We start from the raw sequence: 23,718 nt of genomic DNA, 5'->3' as shown, positions 1-23,718 counted from the left end.
TTCAGCAGCTGCATCCAGGTGGGAGCAGACATTTTCCACAGCATCTCCCAGAAGCACATTAGCTTTCTTTTCGGGTGGACAGAGTCCAGCATGAACAGGAAAAGGCAAAGAGGCAGAGTGACCAATATGAGTACTGTTGACACTGTTCTTTGGGGCTGGTGTTTCTACCAGCTATTTTAGGATGTTTGGGACAGGGTTAGGCCTGCAGCCAGACAACCCCCCAGATCAAACTCAGTTCTGTCAGTTACCACACATTTAAACTTGTTTCATGAGTTTAGGTTCCTCATCATGAAATGGTGATCATGGTATTACTCTACAGGAAGATTTTGCAGATTAAATAAGATGAAATATGAAGCACTTGGCATCTAGTCTAGTGGGAAGTGAACATGTTTATTGAATTGATGGGCCAGAGAGCAAGAATCATGTTTTTTTTGCCAGCTGCACTGGCAAACTGCTTGTGTCCATTTCCCCATGGCTTTAATAACTGTTTACTGATGGGACTGAGCTCTCACAGAGCGTCGACCCCATTGATTTTTCTGATGTATGTCTGCCTTGTCTGGACAGTGATGTACTCTGTTTTTCCACTTGTTTTGCAATGCACAGGTGGTAGGTTGTGTGCTGGTGCATCAGCACTGAGGCAGCATTTGGGGTGACTCCAGAATGGGGTCCCACCACACTGTTATACTGAACCAGCAAGGCCGTGCCTCGGTGATGTTTTCCAGAGGTGTTCTGGCCTCCTCATTTCCAGGGCAACCTCAGGATCTTGGTCAACCATTTGTTCTATATTGGGTCAATTTCCTTATTCACAAAAGAGATAGTACTGGGGTGGAGGAGATGAATTAAAAAGAAAAAAGCACCAGCAATCTTGAAAGAAACTTGTTGGTCTACCCTGAGCTGGATCCTTGAGCTTTAGCAAATGTTGAGCTTGTAATAAAATAAGTTATAAAAAATCTAATTGGTGCCTTGAATTATTTTTCTCTAATCTTTAGTCTTCCTAAGGCAACAAGAGAGTTTAAGTTGGACTTCTTCCCAAGGTTTGATTTCTGCTCACCCTTGAAGGAGAATGAACAGACTTCTGCATTCTGGGGCTGAACAAGGAAAAGTTTTAAGGGCAATAGAGATGACTCAAAGTACAGGAGACAATTCGGTGATATTTTATATTCTCAAGGGGAGTTGCACTGCCCAAGAGGTTGGTTTTTCAAACACTGAGAAGGAAAACTGAAGAGTTGAAGGGGCAGCAGTGAAGGCTGGGACACAGCACCCTGGCAGGGACAGGCCTTGTCAGAATGCTTCTCTGAGGTCATGTGTTGCCTTGGCAGGTGACGGTGTCCAGTCATTAGGTTAGCCAAGCACAGCCTGATTGTTCCTGTGAGGATATTTTGTGGACTTAAATCTTCAGTAAGTTGATTTCATCTATGGCTGATGACATCTACAATGAACTGACAAGATTGTCTTTAACAATTAGAGAAGTCCTATCCAATCAGTTAAGGAAAAAACAACAAACTTTGATGTGCATCCAAATCATCCAGGGATCTGGTTAAAGTAGAAATTCTGATTCTATTGGTCTGAGATGGGTCTGCGATTCTGCATTTCCAACAGGCTCCCACGTGTTTATGTTGCTGATGCATGGATGCAACTTTGAGTTGGCCAGGTACTTACTATCCAGCAGATAAAATGAACCAGAGCTATACCTGTCAAGATATTTATTTCTCAAAACATAAAATGTGTAGGTGAAGAAGTAAGTTGAAAATGGATATGTAGGGTATGATATGATTTATACAAATTTAAAATAATACAAAACAACATTTCATACTATTTATTGATGTATGAGACAGTGCGAGTATAAAAGCAAGCATAAGAATGATAAACATCAAACGTAAAACAGTGGTTTATTTCAGGGAAGATGGAGTGGAGAGGGATTGATGCAATTGTATGGGGTACTCAGTATTATCTTAAAGTTTAATTTTTAAGTTTGGTGGTGAATACAAACATTATCTTCTATAGTTTTGTATTTCAACGTTAGGACTTAGAGAAATTTGTGTGTTTTAATTCAATGGTCCAGTAGAAATTCCGTACAAAAAGTTGAGCCCTTTTCCTTATTATCTTTTGCTTTTGAGTTGAAGAATTATTACAGCTGATTTTACTCCTTGGAGAAAGGGAGTAAAACATAGTTAACAGTACTACATTCGAAAAAGACAATGAAATTTGTTTAATAAGAAGTGTGACATTTTCTTAAGTATCTTTAGCAGTGGTTTCTGTTTTTTTCCATGATGGGTAATTCCTTGTGTACTTCATTGTTAACATTCAAAATTTGCCAAAGAATAAATGTTGGCATTCTGTTCAAAGAGAAGCTCCTCAGATGTTGGAGGGTGTTACATAAAAGTGTACATATTTTATCATTAGCTATGTGTGGCATTGATATACCTACAAGGAAATATTTTCTGTTCAGACATTCTATTTTTTTTGTCTAAAATTGGTTTTAATTTTTTTCTAATGGAAATGAATGAAGGACTAGGGATATTAGTGAATAGAAAGTAATGCCACAGAACCTGCAAGAGGTAAATGGACAAAAGACTCAAATAGAATTCTCAAAAAAGAGGAAATATAAGTAATATACAAGTATCAAAAGTTATGCTCAAGCTCATTAGGTCCAGAAACTGCATTTTACAGCAACTATGAATACTAATTCATTGAACAACTAGAACAGCTATGAATAATCTTTGTTCATTTAATTAGCAAAATGTCTTTTGTTTAAAGATGTCAGTAACATTTAGTCCTGCTGAGGATGTGGTAATATGATCACTTTTATTTGTTATCAGCATTAAAATAAGTTGTAACATTTCCTAACACTATTTTGACAATATGTGCCAAGGGTTTTAAAAATGTTTGTATTGCATACTGGAAAAGCTCTTTTAAGAGCTTTATCTGAAATTCAGAAAAAAAAGTATACAGGTATTTCCATTATCATATTTCATGTGGCGATGGCTGTTTTGAAATGAGCTGTTTGTTTGGAGGGTATGGGAGGAAGCTGTGTGGATGGCGCTATATGTGAAGGAGACTTGCTGAGGGAAAGTCTAGGTGGGGTGGCGCGGTGGGTGTGGGGCCTGGGTGGGGAGAGGGAAGGGAGGGTGGTGGAGGCCCTGTGAGCTGCCCTGCACCCAGGGGCATCCTGCTGGCTGTGGGGCGGGGCCCTGAGGCTGGGCTGCCTGGGGGAGGCCCTGCCTTGGAGGGAAGCACTGTTGTGATGCCCCCAGGCCCAGGCCTGGCCAGGAGAGCTGGAAGGAGCCAGGCCCAGAGGGTTGAGCAGCGCCGCCCGTGCCCTGGTGGGAGACCATGGAGAGTCTGTGAAGTGGGTTGGGCATGGCCAGGGTGCACTACAGGACACGACGAGCAGGCCCCATGGCAAGTTCACGCAGTGAAGGTCAGTGGGTGCATTGCCGTGGGACACCTGAGCACCCAATGAGCATGGTCACAGGATGTAGCCGGGTGGTCCCTCCATGTTCACGGGGACTGAGCCTTCAGCTGGAGCCCTCACATGTGGATGAGAGAACAAGGCCGAGTGCCCAGGGCCCCATGGGGGGCAGAGGCATCTCGGCCCAGGCAAGGCATGCCAAACTGCTGCCCGGAAGAGGCCCAAGGGTGCTGGCCCTGGGCCCCGGGCACCCGGAACATGCTCCCGGGTTTCATGCTGGCGTCACAGGCAGTGTCACCTCTCCTTAATGCACTGGTCCCTGAGCATGCGGCAGTGAGGTTTTGACATCATGCACGTAGGTAGCATGCACGCGTACAAATGTATCACACACATTGTGATTGCAACTTTAGAAAACAGCCTAGATCTATGAAGAGAAATTAATTCAAGATATTCACTCAAAATATTTCATAAAATATTCACATAATTTTCTTAGAATGTGGAATTGTGGAAAATTTATTTTCCCATCCTTTTTTTCCACTTTTCAAATTTATTCTATGATTGTTTTCAGAATAGATAAACCGACAAAGATTTTTTTTAACTGAGGGAAAAAGAATTTATTTTAACCTCCTACATTTAAAATCTTTTTTCTCAAAATTTCTGTGTTTGTTTTATATTTTACAAGCAGAATGTATACTATAAGGTGTGAAAGAATTAAATCCTAGCTGCTGACACTAATTACAGAAAGCAGCGGGGCAGGGAGCTGGGTGTAAGGAGGCAAAAGGATCACAACAAAGGAAATAATATATAAAGGTAAAATGCTCTCCGGATGGGTAGGGCAGAAATTTAGGAGAAATTGAAGTTTATATTTTAGCATACACTATGTTTCTTTTAAAAAACACACTTATTTTTGCCATTTTAAAAATTAAAATCAACTCATTGACTTTTTTGTACACATAAACCAAAATGTAAGGGACTTATGTATTATTAACATGGGAAAATCTCAATCTGCCCTGTGACCCGCTAGGTGTGTGCACCACGCCCTGGGCCATGACCCCCACCCCAGTCCCCCAGCACATGCTGGGGGTCTCTGGCCCCCAGCGCTCTGCTCCCCACACACCCCCGCCCATGGCCGGCGCTGCTGACAAGGTGGCCGCTCGCCGTCAGCCCGGGAGGGTCTCCAGGCCTGCCCTGGATGATCGGGGTCCGAGTCACACCCTCATGAGACAAGCCACGCATGCACGTGACCTCGAGCACACGGCAGCCAACACTCTGTCACTGAAAGTCTTCTCTCCTAAACATCCTGCCGCGAAGTTAACAAATGGTAAAATCCAGTAGGCTCTCTTTCCAAAACCCACCTGCTTGTCCAAAATCAGCGCAGTCGCCCAGCCTGCGGCGCCGGGTCCCACGGGCAGCCGTCCTTGGCATGGCGGGGCCCTGCGACCTTGCAGGGGCTCCTGCGGGATGTGGCAGTGGATGTCTGCCCCAACGAAAAGAGGGGCCTCTGCGTCCTGTCTCTGAATGCGCTCCTTCTGGGTCCCGGCGGCCGGGGTCACAGGGCTCGGCCCCGTGGCGGAGGAAACCTCTGCGCAGCTGTCCTTGTCGAGCCGGCTCTGTGCTGGGGCACGAGACCAAACGCAGGCTCGCCATGCTTCTTAAACGCCTGGCAGTTGTCATGATGCGCTGGCCTGCGGGCTTAAAATAGCTGGACACCACGCACCTGCTTCATCATCTGCTTGTCTCATTTCATTCGTGATGAACAGGAAATGGCCTAGATTCCCTCAAAGCCATAAACGTGCCAACAAATGGCTAACAGACATTCTCTAGAATGATCCTTACTATTGTGGAAAATTCAGCAGACTTGCGCTGAATTTTCAAAGCCCAGGAGACAGCAGCGTGGGGACTGCTTGGCGCTGGGGCGTGGGGCAGCGCACAGGGCCATGGCCAGTGGGGCCCACAGCAGCTTCCTGCATCCCGCATGATTCCCTCCTTCCAGTGCTTTCCTTGTCCAGTAACAACTTGAGTCAGGTCAGCAATGCCAGGCTTTGGCTGTTTGGAAACCTAACCAAGAGAGAAAGGTTGACTTGGTCTCTCCCTTCCCAGCCTCTTCATACTTGAGCTGTGACTGCAGCATTTCTGTCAGCTGCTTCCACATTTAGTTTCAAAGTTAATTCCTGCCTGGCAGTAACACTTTTTATTTCAGTGGTGTTTATCCTTCATATGTACCCCTATGTTGGAAGGATGACTGCTCCCCCTGTGGGGACACTGCAGCATGCCACCTGCCCTCTGGTCCCCTGAGTCTGGGGCCAGCTGCCATGGCTTGGGAAGGACACCCACAGGCCATGCCCACAGCTGCCATGCAGAGCTGGGCACACAGGGGTGCACCATGACTGGACACACGTGGACTGCTCTGGGATCCTTCCAACTCAAAGAATTTGGGACACACCCCAGCTCACTGGCCTTTACACTGAGGAGATAATTCATCTTCCAGCCCCTGGTCCAGGATTTTCTATCATCACTTCAGAACTCCATGACTCCAGACCTAAGGGGGCTGGCATCCAATGAATTAGATCCTGCACCATGCACCCTCCCCCCAAAAAACAATGAATTAGAGGATGATGCCAAGTCCACAGTTAATGCCGAGTGGTGTGGTGGGAAAGGGTGAGGGTTCTGCATGGGCCTGGCGAGGTCTGCCCCTGCCGCCCCCACCCAGGGGCTGAGACACTGGACAACTGAACCTCCTTGAAGCTCAGTAATAGTGATGCTGACCTAATAATAATAACAGTATCTGTTCAAGCACTTGAACAAGGGAATCACGTGGGATTCTGTTGTGGGCCCCATTGACCACCGCCCTGTGCGTTGCCCCACACCCCAGTGCCAAGCAGTCTGATGGAAATGTTGGAAATCATGTGTAAAGTGCCTGAAATAGTAGAAGGAACTTCTCGAATGTTAACTCCCTTGCCCATTTGATAAGAAAATAATGTATTCATTAATTGGCCTTGATCATTACTTTTTAATTTGAGGAGTGAAGCTGTTCACAGAATTTTTAAATATTATTTTTCCTAACACTTCCACTCATTCATAGTTTTTGAGCAATGTTTTCTTTGAAACTGTTTTTTTTATGGCTTAAACCTTCATATTTAACCTGAAAGATCCCTGGAAAATCCTAGTCCATGGGTGGTCTAAGCAAGACTGTTTGAGATGAGACTGTTTATTTCTTAGATAATTCAGTAACACTCCTGTTCTGACTTTCCCATCCTGGACAGTGTCATGTTTTATAACATCCGAGTGAAATATGCTGATGGGAAAGCAGGGGTGCCTCAGTGAGAACACGCGGGGCCTTCCCATGGACTGTCCACCCGAATGAGGCCCCTGTAATCTGTCCATGCATGGGAGACCCCTGCAGACTGTCCACATGTGGGAGGCCCCTGCAGTCTGTCCATGCACACAAGGCCCCTGCAGAGTGTTCACACGAGTGAGGCCCCTGCAGACTGACCATGTGGGAGGCCCCTGCAGTCTATCCATGTGGGAGGCCCCTGCAGACTGTCCACATGGGAGGCCCCTGCAGTCTGTCCATGCACAGAAGGCCCCTGCAGGCTGTCCACACATGGGAGGCCCCTGCAGTCTGTCCATGCACACAAGACCCCTGCAGAGTGTTCACATGAGTGAGGCCCCTGCAGACTGACCCTGTGAGAGGCCCCTGCAGTCTATCCATGTGGGAGGCCCCTGCAGACTGTCCACATGGGAGGCCCCTGCAGTCTGTCTATGCATGGAAGGCCCCTGCAGACTGTCCACACATGGGAGGCCCATGCGGACTGACCATGCAAGCGAGGCACCTGCAGTCTGTCCATGCGAGAGGTCCCTGCAGACTGCCCATGTGGGAGACCCCTGCAGACTGTCCATGCAGCCCACTGCGGTTACTTGGCCACAGGTGGGGTTTGAACCAGTGACAGAGAAGCCTGCAACATCTGTTTCCCGATGCAGGACTCGCTTCTGTCTTTCAGAACAAACTACAGGGCCACTCAAACCACACTGGGGCTCAGGATATGGATGTTTTCTTGATTTTGGACATTACAAGTATTGAAGTTAGAGAAAGGGTGGACTTATCCCCTCAGAAGCCTCAAGTTTTGTGATTTTTAATACATTCCTTGCCCTACCTCCCAGGATATTTATGAAGAGATGCACTTAGGATCTCTCTGCTCATTTTCTTAGAATATCCATGCTCAACTTTGGCTGCAGAATGAAATTACCTGGAGAATTAAAATAATCCTGATACCTGGGATTCATAATTGGAGCTTCTGGGCTGGGCACTGCATCCATAGGTTTTAAAGCTCTCCAGGTGCTTCCAGAGTCCCATCCAGATTCATTTCCACCTTAGAAGAAAAAGACCAATCATTTGCCAGTTTTCAGCCTGATGAACATTAGAGTTACCTGGGGAACTTGGTAAAATTATCCATGCCAGAAACACCCTTGGGTGTTCTGATTTAATTTGTCTGGGAGTTTTCCCTTTTTAGGCAACAAGTTCCATGTAGTTCTCATCAACAGCTAAACCCACGGCTTTGATCCTGAGAGCAAAGACTCCTTTCCTTGCCTCTGAGATCTCTGGATGGCACTTAGATAATTCCCAAGTTTCATTTTATTTTATCAAATGCTTTTACCTTCCACTTCCATACAAATATTCACATGATTTAAAACAAAAACAAAAGGAAAAGGTGATGTGCACAAAAGAGATGACTACAAAGGGAGCACTATTATTTCAAGAAACCAAAATGTCTTAAAAATATGACATCCAACACCCACATCCATGAGCATGCTTTTGGGCATTCATAGCACAGGAGCAGTGGGGGAAGGTTCTGTGCATTACCTCGTTTAAACCGTGCAGCAGTCTTAGGAGATAATAATGCATTGCTGCCAGTTTGAAAGTCAGAAAACTGAAGCTATGCTGAGAATTTTTAATTTCCATGGTTGTAGACCTACCGAGTGGCAGTGTCAGAAACCAAAAAGGGCCTGACATTTTCCCAACTCATAAGCTAACACATCAGCCTCCCCAAATTTCATTAGTTTCAGCAGAAGGCAGCAACTCTGGGATCAGAGAAGGACAAGGCAGGTGGCCTAAGTCTCTGAGTCCCTTGGGTTTCTCCCACCTCTTGACCCAGGGGCAGTGGGGGTAGCACAGCTGAGGGGCCTCTGGTTTAGGTGTCACAGTCTTGTTGGTGGGCCACACATGAGCCGCAGATGGAGATATTATCGTATCATGCTGGACAGCAAACAAATATGCCTGCTTTCTGAGAGGCACTATCTCTGTTCTCCAGCACTGGTCACTAAACCAGCATCTTGAAAAACTAGTCCAGAGCTGAGGCCGTCAGTGCTGGAAGACAGCCAGACATGTGGGAGGCATGAGGAGAATGTCATCTAGCCTGTGTCACATCTGGGTACGGATGGCTTGACTCTAGGCTGTGCTGTTCACCCAGCACAGCTTTTCCAGGGCAAACCAGAGAGAGGAATTGGGAGGGAAGTATGGGGGATGACATTTACATGGGGGTACAGTGGGAACTGGGGAAATCGGTGGTGCTGTTGAGAATCTGTAACTAGTTACAGGCTGTTTCCATTTTCTGAATGGTAGTTGCTGATTTAAGGAAATGAATCACCTTTACCAGGGCTGATCTTCCTTCAGTTTTTTTTCAACTTAAGTTTCTGAGGTTACCTTTATTCTCTCCCTTATTGATGACACCTTCAGAAGTACAGACACTGAATCTGTGCTTTCTGCTAGAACACCATGCAATGACATGAGGTTTAGCCTTCCTCCAGGATATAATGACTCTCTTCACAGCCACAGTGAAAATAGTATGTTATCATCAGTACATTATTGAGACATGACCAGATGGTGAGGCATGTAATTGCATTATTTCTACATGAAATGTCATTTTACATGATCAATCCTTGAATAAACATTTGAAGTATAACACTATAAATGTGGAATATTACTACTATAATATCAGATAGTGTGTGTATTATCTCTTTTAAAAAAGTAGCTATAAAAATGTGCTTTCATCAGTTGCAGCAAGTGCAGCATCCCAATGCAAGGTGTTAGTAACAAGGTGAGTGCTCGTTTGTAGCTGTTACAGGCTCCAGAAAAGGCCACACTCTTTTAACCCAGTCCTGTGCATGCAGAACTATGAGCTATTGTGGGTGGGACCTCATGATTGGGTTGTTTCAACAGAGATGTGCCCCCCCCCAGTTCATGGGGGGTCTTACTCCTTCACTGGAGTCATTTAAGAGAGCTTAGAGAGAGAACCAACATGAGATTGGAGGGCGCTGATGGAGAAAAGCCCCAGAGGAGGTGAGAGAGGACACACAGAGCCTCCAAAGGCCACTGGAACCAGCAGCTGAAGGCACCGAGCCCGGGAGCCATGGCCAGCAGACCCCAGCCATGGGCCTTGCCAGAGGACAAAGGAACCCCAGGCACCTGCAGCCTCTGTCTTCAGAGGAGGAATTGTCCTGTTGATGCCTTCACAGTCTTAGAGCTGTACATCTGCAAAGCTAATAAACTGGCTTTGTTAAAAACCAATCCATTTCTGGTATATTGCATTTCAGCAATTTTAGCAAACTGTAACAAGCGGTGTATGGAAAACCTGTATTTTATGCGTGATTGTCCTGTAAACCTACAACTTCTCTAATCAAGTAAATAATGAATAATAAATAAATAAATAAATGGATCAGACACCCCCCCCCCACATACACAAGCAAATTTTCAAGCCTATTTCTTAAATATTTATAGAATGTAAGGTGGACAGGTGCCCTATATGATCTGATAACACTTTTGTGGAAAAATTGAGCAAAGCAGCAAGAGAAAACACCTTTGATACATCAAGGCCATGTGTACTCTAATATCAACTGGACAACTTTCTGAAATATATTATCTAAAAGTCCAATAATGGGGTATAAACTTAAATTGTGCATACATGGACATGGCATGAATTATATTAGTTTAAGAAGTGAAGTGCCTGAAACTCCATTTATGAGTGGCACAGAGGGGTCTGCAGAGTGCTTTGCTGGCTTCCTACCCTTGTGAGAACAGCCAATAATTATCTTAATAACTTCTGAAATGATCTACAAGTAATTCAAATTGATGACAACCTGAGTGGTGCCAAAACACTTGGCAGGAAGTCAGAGACTTCTTTGAACAAGGACATTTGGGCTGACCTGCTCTGTAACTCGATATAATGTGATTTGACTGAAGGATAACATTAGACATCTAGTACGAAATTGGTAACATTGTTCTCTCTAAGCCATCAACATGAAAAAATAGGTATGGCTCTGAACTGTATGTGTTGAAAAGGTTTCATTTTCTTCTAGCTATCTATCAGTTTAACATGAGACCATTAATATGGAACCACTGGCCTCTGAAATGAGTGGGATATACCCAGACGGATGTTCTTTGGAGCTTCACCATCCAGAGGTAGTGAGCTGACTGATACATGGCTGGGAGTTGAAAGCAGAGATGAAGTTTCACCCAGTTCTATTTCCCTATGGAGCTATGACTGAGAGAAACCTATTCCTGAATTTTAAGTATCGTTGTTTTCAGGGTCATTAGTCCAAACTCTTTCCATTCCTAGCTTTTATTGAAGAAGAAACAATAATCTGATTATTGACTTGAAACCATTCCTATGACAGTTTTCGTCATTTGATTACTTCTGTAAATGTGCCAACTTAATGAATCTCTGCCAAGAAGTAAATTGACATTGTTATGGTGTTCAGGATGGGTGGCAACTCTTCCATCCTGCCTCCCCCCTATGATGATGTGACAATGTGTGACCTTTTCATTTCAGTGTGCATGACATGTATGAAGCTTTTCTATTTCTTGACAATCTTCTTTTCATTGGTGGTTTCATTCTGAATTTCTTTTTTTCAGGAAAATTATTCTACTTTTAGCTGCTGAACAAGATGCTATTAATGTTAGTGATGTTCTGAATAGAAGCTAGTTCCTAAAATCTGTTTATTAATTTTACTTAACTATTAAACAAATATTGACTGGAAATTCACTACTGAACAAGCAGAGAACTGAATGTTGCAGATAAAGAGATGAATTATGCCTGGTTCTTGCAATTAAGAAGCTTATGGACCTGCCTGTCTCAGAAGAAATTTCAGCTCTCTTGGTTCAGTAAATCACTTAGAATGTTTTATTAGCTGATATAGGTATGAGTTTCCTAAAATTGGGAATAAAACTGTCTGAAGCATGTTAGTTTAAACACATTCATTTAATTTTCTGGACTTTCATGAAATCCTGATAAAATGACACTAGAGGAATTGAAAAAATAGGAAGTTCATAGTGAAAAAAAGAATAGAATAAGACTACAACAGACAAGAAAGTTAAACCAAATTTTAAATGCTGGAAAGTTTATGGGTGGCAATTGACTTGTCAAATGGAAGAAACCTTAAATCTCCTAGCCACATAGAAGACCCCAGAAGAGCCAAGTGAATTTGTTGTACAGACCGCTGGAAAGGCTCAGGTGATGATGGTGTCAGGTGCCACAGGAGCCAGGATGGAGGGTGGGAAGGAAACAGGATGATCAGTAGAGCCTTTAAAAATTTCAGTTGGACCACCAGATCCTGTTCCTGACCTCATACAACCATGTTGTGTGATCTCACACAACTTTTCTCTGGCCAAAGAAGAAAAATGGAGTAAAATTTCTTCCTTAAACTGGTTGAGTCAGAAAATATCTGATTTGGGGAATATTGAACACATCTGAGGACAGCCATGATGGGCCACACCAAAACTAGAGGAATTAAGTGAAAGTCTGCATACAAAACTGTGAAATCCATAGATGATCATTCCCCTACTTGATTCCCAGAATGTTTTCAGCTGAGTGATTACCCTGAGCAAGAGGCAGGAACATTTCTTTCTCAGGAAACTGATTAGCCTAAGAGGAAAGGCTGACACATTGAATTTGGGGTCCCCAGTGAAATGACTAGGTTCTAATTTCATCATGCCACAATAAAATCCACCAATTGATACAATCAATCCTGTAGACAGAGCTTGCATTCACCACTCTTGTGCCTTTTCCTTAATTATGAAGGTACAGCCAAGAATTACTAGCCTTGAGAAAATCAATATGAGGGAGAGGAAGAGAGAGAAGGTGAAAGCAAGAGAGTGAGAGGAGGGGGACAGAGAGAAGAAAGTCTGAAGACTAACACAGGGAGGAGATCCTCACATGTGCACAGACACACATGCCTGTGCTAATAAAAATCCTCATAGAGACTGTATGCATGCAACAAGAACAAGGACTGTAAAATAACAGTTAAATAACACAGAAGAACTCTTAGAAATAAAAAACAGCAGCATGAATTAAAAAATAGAATGGGAGAGTTGTAAGATACATTTTAAAATACCTTCCAATACTTACAATGAAAAGAGTAGAGATGAATTAACAATGATAAATATGAGTTTTTTTAACATACAAGCAATATGAGCTCTAGAAGAAGACAAAAAAACGTGATGGGATCAGTTCATCAGAATATAATACGGCAAGATTTCTCAGAGTCTTCAGATTAAAAAACCCACCCAGTGTCCAGCAACAAATTTCAAGTGACCAACAAAGTCATTATCTGACTATTTCAGATCATCAAGGAAAATGAGAAGAACTTTTAGAACTCAAAGTTTTCAAAAAAAAAAAACTTAACTTCATATATAAATGGAGTAAGAATCAATATGGCATTGGATTGCTCAATAATACCAGAATCTAGAACAGGGATGGGCAAATTATGGCCTGTTTTTGGAATACAGTCATGCCTATTTGTGTACATAGCTTCTGTAGATGTTTTTCCAGCTACAACAGCAGAGTTGAGCAGTTTCAAGAGAGATTGTGTGGCTTGCAAAGCCTAAAAAATTAATATTTTGTACCTTAGAGAAAATAACTTCCTGAACTATAAGACAAGTGAGCATACCTTCAAAATTATGAGAAAATATAGTGAACAATTGATACAGTGTTACCCAGTTACAAAATAAATTGATTATGAATGTAGAATTATAGCATTTTCAGGCTTGCAAAATCTCAAGTATTTACTTTCCAAGCACCATTTCTCAGGATGCTACAAAAAAAAGATGAAGGGGATTCACAAAGAAACTCATTAAAACAAATTTTAGGATGATATCTCTAGATCAAACAGTCCAATTTGATATAGGAAGATTGAAAGTTATTCCCATCAATAAATGATAATTGATAAAATGCCTGACAAATGAGCAGTGCAACAGTGGCTCAGTGGCAGGGTTCTTGCCTGCCATGCCCAAGATCCGGGTTTGATTCCTGGTGCCTGCCCATGCAAAAAAAAAAAACAAAAACAAAAAACAAAAAATACCTGACAAGTGTAATTAAAGAAGAATTGGAGCACTTGGGATGAATTGGTGTTAGGTATATATACATTTTAAAGCAAATCAGGGAAACCACAGTTTGTACAAGAAAGAAAATGTGATCAGAATACTTAGCGGCTTAACTGTGAACCGTATTTACCTGATAATAATTTAAGTGCTTAATGGTTGTCTAATTCAAAAGGGTGATGTAACTATATTTGAGCTGAGAGAAGAATGTGTGTGTGTGAGTGGGTGTGTGTGTGGGGGGGGTGTGCACATGCATGCCTGTGTATTGGGAATCACACATTAGGGAGCAAATCTTCCTCTTTCATGTAAGAATTCATAATTGATAGCATTTTGAAATATGGATGTAAATACTCTAAGAAATATGTAAAAGAGATGGAAGTTGTTGCTTCATAAGAGCAAGAATCAGTAGTTGGCAAGGGGGATCAGGAGTGGGGAGTTATGGTCCAGAAGACAGCTCTTTTTTCTTTATTATAAGGCTAATATATTCTTTATTTTTAGGCTTTGAACCTCTACCACTTTCACAATAATGAAAATAAAATATTAATAAAGAAAATAGAAGTCTGCAGGCTAGCCATTTAATAATTTGAGTCTATTTGAAATTCTTTAATTTTTAGCTTTCATGTATAAAATCAGATGTTCAAACAGGGTAAGATAAGGGGTGATTGGATCTGAAGGGATACAGACTGTGCAACAGGACTAGATACAAAAACTCAAAAATGGACAGCACAATAATACCTAATTGTAAAGTAATCATGTTAAAACACTGAATGAAGCTGCATCTGAGCTATAGGGTTTTTTTTGTCTGTCTGTTTGTTTGTTTGTCTTTTTTTTTACTATTATTATTATTTTTTTCTCTATATTAACATTCTATATCTTTTTCTGTTGTTTTGCTAGTTCTTCTTCTAATCGATGCAAATGTACTAAGAAATGATGATCATGCATCTATGTGATGATGTTAAGAATTACTGATTGCATATGTAGAATGGAATGATTTCTAAATGTTGGGTTAATTTCTTTTTTTTTAATTAAAAAAATCAGATGTTCATGAATGCTGACTTTTTTCAGGGTGAAATGTCACCATTTGCAGATAAAAATTTCCCCCATTTTCATTGCACACAGTTATTTCAGAATGAAGGAACAAATCTGAATCACTAAAAATTTGAAAATGGTTCATCTCCCTAGAAACAGGTTAAATATTCAGGGGAGAGTGGTGAAATAATTCCTTTACAGCAACTCCAGCAATCTATAATAAGGCCAGTCATAACAAAGATTTTCAGAATGTAAAACTAACTTTCAGGCAGATGGTTTAATGCCAGAAGAAAGTTAATAATCCACAATTGTAAGAGATGAGGATAAATATAAAAATGATAGATATGAAAACCTGCTCATTAGACTGAAAGATTAACCTGACCTACGATTTGGGAATATCAAGTACATTCCAAGAGAGGGGACTAAATGCAGAGTGACAAATAATAACTGCTACTCCTTTTATGCAAGATTAATAATGTACTTCCACTGGCAATCATGATCTAGAAGCAACGCATATTTTATAGAGAGGCAGTCACACCTACCAGAAGAAATCTTTGCCTCAAGTGCACAGTTGGAGCTAGAACCAAAAGTTCAGTAATGTTCTTGTTAAAATTCATGGAAACATAGTAGTGCTCTCAGAACAATTAGAAACATAATTCAGTTCTATTTCAAAGAAGAATAGAAATTTATGCAGAATTTAATACTGTTATTTTTGGCCAGTCTAATAAAATTATGAGAACTGTGCAGTTTCTAAGACTTGCTTTCACCAAGGCTTGGAGGAAGCAATTAAAATATTCTATATATGCAAAATAGTGGACAATGATAGTTAATGAATATCAAACTGTAGAAAAGGAAGTTACATTAGATTTTAGAGTTCCAGCCTGCTGGCTTTGTCAGACGTTAAGGTTGTTCTTGTAAAGTAGATAAAGCAGATGTGATTTTCTGCTTAGGTCCCAACCGCTGGTGCTGGGGGTGGTGAGCTCATCTGTAAACAGACCTGAGAAGGCATTACTAGTTAAGGGTGCCCAGACTGAGTGAGTGTGAGACCTTATCTGATATGGATGAAGTGCTCATAAGCAAAGGAAATTGAACATAGAAAGAGAAGCCACAGGAGAAACAAAAAGTTGGAAACCAGTGAATATGAAAGAGAAAGGAGGAGATGTTCCCACTTGATGAAAAAGCTAAGGAGTCCCAAAGATTGTGGGTCACCCAGAAGGTACTGACCTGGGAAGCAAGCCTTCTGTCCTCTTAAACTAGGGGTCAATAAATTCCTATTGTTAAACCAACCCATTGCATGGTATTTGTTTTAGCTGCTAGGAAAGTAGAATATGGTCCAACTTTCGGGTGCAAAACTGGGGTTTCTCAGGAAACTACAGGAGCAGCTTTATTCATATGCACAGCCTTTATTTCTGGTTTGAGTTTCTCCCTCAAATTCCCATGCAGTCTCCTACCATAACAAGGTAGGTGGAAGACAGGAAATTATAAGGCTACCCACTCATCTTTTTTTTCTCTCTTATTATATGTTTGTTTATTTAAAAATTTTATTAAAATAATTTAATTGAAAAATAGTTTGTCAAGGAGATTCTACAGTGATGTTAGGAAAGGAATTTGAATACTGAAAATAGAAAAAGCACAGAAAATATCTACCACAACCTTTCACCTTTGTGGATGCTGAAACCCTCTTTTCCCCCATTTCCAGCCTAGCATAGTGCACCTATAACGTACACAACCAGTGCTGTGCTGCTTTACCTGCATCATCATACCTGGAAGAAATGATGACACAAGGCAGGGATTCATAACAAATGATGTGAAATAGCTAATGGTTTGACCACATGTTTGGAAAAGCAGAAGGAATATAAAATTGGAAAATAGTGACAAGAAAATTTGGAAGAGAAATGTAGATGAATCTCTCAAGAAAAGCCTCCAAATGCTTACCTAAGAGTCTCCATTGTAAAAATGTTCCTAATGATTGGGTGGGGAGACTGTCCACTCTGGATTTCTAGGCCATTTACCATAGCCATTTTGACATCTCTTTAGTGGTCAGGTGCACAAAGCAGTCACGGTAGGATGGAGTCCACACAAGGCTCAAGAACATATACTTTCCCCTGAGGCTGACTGTCTACCACCACTCTAAGTGTCCACTTTGCCAGGAGCAGCTACTCACCAGAGGCCTCGTTATGGTCTCATGCTTCTCTGGCCATTCGGCCATCAGGCCCAGATTGAACACACAAGGACTGTGAGCAGTTTATACTTATTGGGGTAGATATCGATTCTGGATTTGCACTTATTGTCTCTTCCCATGATGATTCTATGTAGCAGTACAATTGCTTGTATCCCTTTGTTGTCTCCGACCAGGAAATTTGATTTAAGCTGAGGCAGTAAAGCAACAGGCTGTGAGTCTGTGGAATTGGCTGGAGCTTTAAAATGTTTGACTCAGCCCTGGAGGATTTAGTTATGGTTCTATTTGGCAGACATCATCTTGTGAAGTTTGGTGTTTTCCCTAATGTCAGGAAACATAGGTTCCAGAATGAAGGAAAATAAGTAGAGTGGGAGTGATGTTTGCTTTCCAACACTATGACTCATGCTATTGAAACTCTAGAGCTTTGTTTTCAGTTGGGGAGTGCTTCCACCAGGGAACATAGAAATGGGTCCATTGCAGTGGATGGTGGAGTGCCGCCTAGTGACTTTAGATTTATAATATGGCTAGGAGAATTGTGAGAAGCAGAATTATGGCATTAATGGGATTATTGACCCTTTTTTTGAAGGGGAAATAAGGTTTTTGTTATAAAATGGGACAGGGAAGTGAGTGGTAGGAACCTGGGGGACTGTTAGGGGTGTTGAGTTGTTTTAGTATGGCTAGACATAACAATGGGTGTAAAACAATATTACAATTACATACACAGGACCACAAGGCACCTGGGTGTCTCAGAATGAAAGTTGGGATTACATCACAAAGAAAATTACCTATCCCAGCTGGAATACTGGCTAAAAGGCATGAGACTTTGAGTAGATAGTAGAGAAAGGAAGAGAAAACAGCTTCCTGACCAGTGGTAGAAATTATGGTATTACCTTTTATCATTGCTTTCTTCCTCATGTATTATCTTCATGTCTTTATTCTTGAATCAATGTCTTGCCTCATGTTTTTCCATTACTCTAATATTTTAAAATGCATGTTATGGTCATCGTGAAGTTTTCCATTTAGTTTCTAGGTTGTGAAGGATTGAAATGGGATGATGAAGGAAATAGAGGAGGAAAAGAACAATGACAGAAAGTGTGGACTTGCATCTGGATGAACTTCGTTTGTCTCTTTGGGGAAAATAAATGAGCTTTGGTTAGATGCAGACACTGTTGGAAGTGTACATGTGACTGTTTGGGTTATGGATATTGTTCAGTGAAATGGACTGTAGTGGAATTTGTTGTTCATTTGTTGTCTAGCTCTTTTTACCAGCACCCTGATTTCACCTTGATTTCTGCCCTTCTTTTCATGGGTCACACCCTCTCTCAGCCAAGGAACAACACATTTCCCAAGTTAGGTCAGTTTGATGGCATGGCAGATTAAAAGTTATGCACCCCAAAAGAAAGCATGTTCTTAGGCTTAACCCACAATCCTGTAGGTGTGAACTCGTTTTAAATAGGACCTTTTGGAGATGTCATTTTTAGTTAAAGTATGGCTAAGTAAATTAGAATGGGTCATAATCTCTATTTATGGAGGGTTTATAAAAAAGAGAAGGTTACAGGGAGAAGCCAGAAGCCACAAGCCTGCAGGGACCCAGAAGAGAAAGGAGAGGGCATTGCCATGTGAAGGGAACACCAAGGAATGCCAAGGATTGCTGACAAGGCAGCACCAGAGTGAAAACAAGGCTCCTAACATCTGAAAATGTGAGACAATGAGTTCCACTGTTTAAATCAACCTGCTGTGTGGGATTTGTCAGAGCAGCTCAGGAACTATGCTAGAGGCCTTCTTCAAGCTATGAACCAGCACAACTGGCATATTTGGGAGTTGATTTCATCTTGTCTGTGGTGCACTGACTGTTCTGTCCATGTTACAACACAATTGGGTATCTACACAATCCACAATAACCCTGTCATCTTCAAACTATGTCATGAGACTCCAATAACCTTCTAAAAACCTCTTGCTTAAGTCAGTGAGTGTATTTCTGTTGTTGCAATTACTTAAGGATATAGAAACAAAAAGGGGTAGAGAGTTCAGAAAAGCATGAAAGACACTGGACAGTATGAACCATTTAAGGGTCATGGAAAATTGTCACATTTAAATAGCAGGAGATGTACAGGAGACTGCTGACCACACCTCCTAACCCCTAATGGCACTGGGTATGCTAGGAGATACAGACTGCACACAAGAAGGCCAAAAGGGAGGCTTGGTGGTTTGATGAAGGACTGTAACACCATGAAGTTGGTGGATGGAAAATTCTTTAAAGTGTTTAAAGGTAATTTCAGTTGAGTTTGGGCATAAAGAAAAAGAATTGGGAAGGAACTAAGTTTGAGAGGATTTCATTAGGCTAGTCACTGATTCCTGTTAAAGTAAGTATTAAAAATATCCCTAAGAAGATAAAAAGGCTCTTAATAAGCCTACTTAAGTTACAATTTATATGAAAATGAAAAGGGTAGGTATCTCAAAGTACATTAAAATATATGAAGAATCATTCAAAGGCATGAATTTTATTATTATTATGACTATGGTGGTGGTTATTTAAATTCAGTCACTTTGATTCATGCAATTTTCTCTTTGAATTATTCTTTAAATTTCCAGATGAATAATGATGCTATAAGTCACTGGATATGGTAGTCTAAGCACATTCTTTTTTATTGGGGAGTTAAAAATATAGTAATAGGAAAAGGTCTACTGAGTTTATGGTTTATGATATGAATATATGCCCTTTATAAGAATTTTTATTTTACAGAATGCATTTTGAATTTCCCTTGCCTATTGAACCCTTTGGAGAAAAATGATGGGTATGATGGCACAATAGAAATATCAGTGAACGTGGAACCAGAAAACCTGGAATCAAAGCTCAGCTGTACATCTCCTTGAGTCCACTCAGCCACAGTATTCTTTACTTTGTAAGGGGAATAAATATCCCTACCCTCAGAGTTGCAACCATCATTAAATGAGACATTGTAAATGGAAATATTTGTGAAACATAAAGCAGCAGTAGTGAGCAATTATCATTAATAATTAATAGAGTTTTTTTAGTATATTCAGCTTATCTTTCAGAAAACTAACAAAAGTAAGAGAACAAGTATTCTTTCATTCAACCAATATTTTTAAGTGATTACTATGTGTCTGGCAGCATTTAGGTACTAATGGTCAATCAGTAAACAAAACAAACAAGGTTTCTATTGTCATGAAATTTATTCTAGCAGCCAGACAGAGAAACAAGATGTAAATAAATGAGAAAAAAGATGATTTCTGATTTTTTTTTATATTGACAATGCAATAAAACATAATGATGTGAAATAGGGTCATTGGGAGAGTTAATTTAGTTTGCATTTTCAACCCCAAAGAAGGGCTATAAGAATAGAACAAGGGAGCCAACAGCAGAAATAGAAAATATGGCCATGGACACATTAAGTAAGTATGACAGGTAAAAACATGCCATTCAAAGGAGAGGTTCAGGCTTGTGCTGTATCTTTGAGTTTTCAGCTGTGGAAATTGTTGGGTTTTTTTATTAATTAAAAAAATTAACAAACAAAACATTTAGAAATCATTCCATTCTACATATATTATCAGTAATTCTTAATATCATCACATAGTTGTATATTCATCATTTCTTAGTACATTTGCATCGATTTAGAAAAAGAAATAAAAAGACAATGGAAAAAGAAATAAAATGATAATAGAGAAAAAAAAACTATACGTACCATACCCCTTACCCCTCACTTTCATTTACCACTATTTCAAACTGAATTTATTTTAACATTTGTTCCCCCTATTATTTATTTTTATTCCATATGTTCTACACTTCTGTTGATATAGTAGCTAAAAGGAGCATCAGACATAAGGTTTTCACATTCACAGAGTCTCATTGTGAAAGCTATATCATTGTTCAATCATCATCAAGAAACATGGCTACTGGAACACAGCACTACATTTTCAGGCAATTCCCTCCAGCCTCTCCACTACATCTTGAACAACAAGGTGATATCTACTTAATGCGTAAGAATAACCTCCAGGATAACTTCTCGACTCTGTTTGGAATCTCTCAGCCATTGACACTTTGCCTCATTTTACTCTTCCCCCTTTTGGTTGAGAAGGTTCTCTCAGTCTCTTGATGTCAATTCTCAGCTCATTCTAGGGTTTTTCTCAGTCCTTTGATGCTGATTCTCAGCTCATTCCAGGATCTTTGTCCCACATTGCCAGGAAGGTTGTGGAAATTGTTTAGATCCATTGAAAAGAATGAAGGCATCTACTGATAAAATTTGTTAAGAAAGATAGACACAATCTTGAGGATGCTACCTGGAGAGCTCAAGTATTTAGGTCCTGGTAGAAGAGGCGACATTGCAAAAGAGTCTGAGACTGAAATGGCTGGGGGCTCAGGAAAAAAATGTTTTGGAACGAGAAATGAGAGTGTTTTGAGAAGGAATATGTGATTAGCTGTGTAAATATCTGAGAGCTTGAACATTATGTGGAAAGACCTGTGATGACCTGATTCAGCAATCTGAAGGCCGTCAGTGACCCAAGGGGAGCAGTTCTGATGGAGTGCTAGTTGTGGAAGGCAGATTAACGGAATAGAAATTGAAGAAAACTAGGCTATGATAGGACATGAAAACTCACTTTCCAGGATTCCAAGAGATGGAGGCAGAAGAAATCAGGTTGAAAAATTACTGAGAAATGAGAAACTGGGTGATATGTGTGGTCTGTGTTGAAGAAAAGTTGAGGTACACTGAGAAAGATCTGTGCCTCTTACCTGCAGGAGAAGTGGTTCCTGGTTCCTGGAGATAGAGGGGACAGGTTAAGTTTCTAGTATGTGGAAGGTATTTCCAGATGTTGCATTTAATTTCTATAATCCTATGGGATACAGTGGACTTCCCCTAGTGAATTGATCTGTAAGATGATAGGGACATGTGCACAAAATCTAACAGGCCAACTTAATTGCCAATATTATAACAAAATATATACTCCTCCTCCCTCTACTACAATGGGCAAAGAGAGAAAGATCTCAGACACATTGAAACTTTGAACTGATTCCAACAAGCAGCTCAATCTTAGGCATCCATGAATTTGACTTCCTATGGATGAGAGCTCCGGCAAAAATCAAGAGAACTTTAAAAATCTAATTGTGGGATAGTGTGAACAGCACAAGCCTTTGTTCAGAGATCAGGACCCAAACCTGGCTCTGACACTGAATGTTTCAGAGAATTTGCATGGGCCTCCCTGACCCATGCCTTTTGCCCTAACTTGTTGCTTGCATCATTTATGATGTGCCGGTTCCTAGCTTAGGCTTTAAGAGACCTTGCATGCATTCTCTTGCCCCTTTGCATCCTCTCCATCATTGAAAGATGACCATGTTTGAGTTCACTGGTAACAGGAGAGGGAGAGATATGGGAAACCAAGTTGAAACACCTTAAAAAAGCCCACCTAGATCAGCCAACCTCTGCCAACTCTCAGACGCATGAGTGAGCCATCATTGCGAGATGACCACTGTTGAAAGATGACCATGCTTGAATTAGTTCATTGGCTCCAGGAGAGGCAGAGACATGTGAAAGTGAGTTGAAGCACCTAGATAAGCCCACCTCGATCAGTCAGCCTCCATCCAACTCTCAGACATGAGTGGGTCCAGCCAGAGGAACAGAGACACTCTGCTGAGCCCACCCAAGCCAGCCTGTCTTTGTGACATCATTAAAGCTTCAAAAACCCCAGGTTTCTCACATAGTAATCATGAATAATCTAAAGGTATAATACGTGTAAATAATAGGGAACTAGTAGGAATTTAATAAATTACCTAATGCAGGAAAACAAGAATTTAATCTGTTATTTTTATTATTAAATTATTAAAAATATTATTCCCAATAAGTTTGAGAGAAACTTATTGTTTTGGAGATGACAAATGCAATTACCAAATAGGAGATGCAACAAAGGTAGTGAGTAAAAGGTTGTATGTTGAAGAAAAATCTGATTTAATTATTTTGCACCAAATTTAAATTAAAATTTAAAAATTCGGAGAAAAAGCATGATGAAAAGAATGAAATAAAAAACACGAAAGGTTATAAAGATCAATTCTGTAGATCCAAAATATATAAAATAGAAATTCCAGAAGTCAAGAAATAAGGTGACCAAAAAATCCATCAAATACATAGTAAATTAGTTGACCCCAAAAGGTTCAAATCTGCAGAATTATAGTACTCACTAGAGAGCAGGCACTTTCTTTCAGCTTTTGTTATGAAAAGTTGCAAGCCTGTCCAACTAGAAAGATGAGGCTCATGACTCCCGTTAAAGTACCATCACCCAGCTACAATTACAGGCCTTTGGCCTATCTTGTTTCTTCTATACCCAAACCAATTCCTTCCTCCTGGCTTATTTAGAAGCAAATCCCAGACAGCATATCATCTGACCAGAGATATTTCAGTTTTTATATTTAAACTGAATAAAAATTGAGTTGACACTATCTCTTTAGTATCAACAAATAACAGATCCATTGTTTAAATTCTAATTCTGTTTCTTAAATGTTACAATTTGTTTGATTTAGAATTCAAATAAGGTATTCACATAGCAAATGATTAACATGTCTCTTAAGTGTCTTTTATAAGACAATATCTCTCTTTGTTTTTTTTTTGTTTGTTTGTTTGTTGTTGTTGTTCTGCAATTATTGGTTGAAGAAACCATGTTGTTTCTCCTGGAGTTTTCCAGTCAGAATTTTTCAAATTACTTTCCTGTGTTGATGAA

The 23,718-nt window shown here is 40.7% G+C and overlaps 1 long non-coding RNA gene across 5 annotated transcripts in view; it reads right to left on the bottom strand.

Moving 5' to 3' along the window:
• LOC143672727 (uncharacterized) overlaps positions 1-22,621 on the bottom strand; it is a 53,104-nt gene extending 30,483 nt beyond the window's left edge. For 3 of the 5 annotated variants that reach the window (XR_013170006.1, XR_013170008.1, XR_013170005.1), the window contains exons 1-2: positions 22,414-22,621; positions 7,686-7,782 (exon numbers count right to left, since the gene is read on the bottom strand). This is a non-coding gene — a long non-coding RNA (uncharacterized LOC143672727). Of the gene's footprint in view, positions 1-4,675; positions 5,471-7,659; positions 7,783-22,413 lie in introns of those variants that run through there. The other 2 variants (XR_013170007.1, XR_013170004.1) reach the window with 2 other exon arrangements.
• Between the last annotated feature and the right edge of the window lie 1,097 nt (positions 22,622-23,718).

Source organism: Tamandua tetradactyla, assembly GCF_023851605.1.
Source record: "Tamandua tetradactyla isolate mTamTet1 chromosome 9 unlocalized genomic scaffold, mTamTet1.pri SUPER_9_unloc_1, whole genome shotgun sequence".
NCBI classification, from domain to species: domain Eukaryota; kingdom Metazoa; phylum Chordata; class Mammalia; order Pilosa; family Myrmecophagidae; genus Tamandua; species Tamandua tetradactyla.
This window is presented reverse-complemented; position numbering and strand designations above follow the sequence as displayed.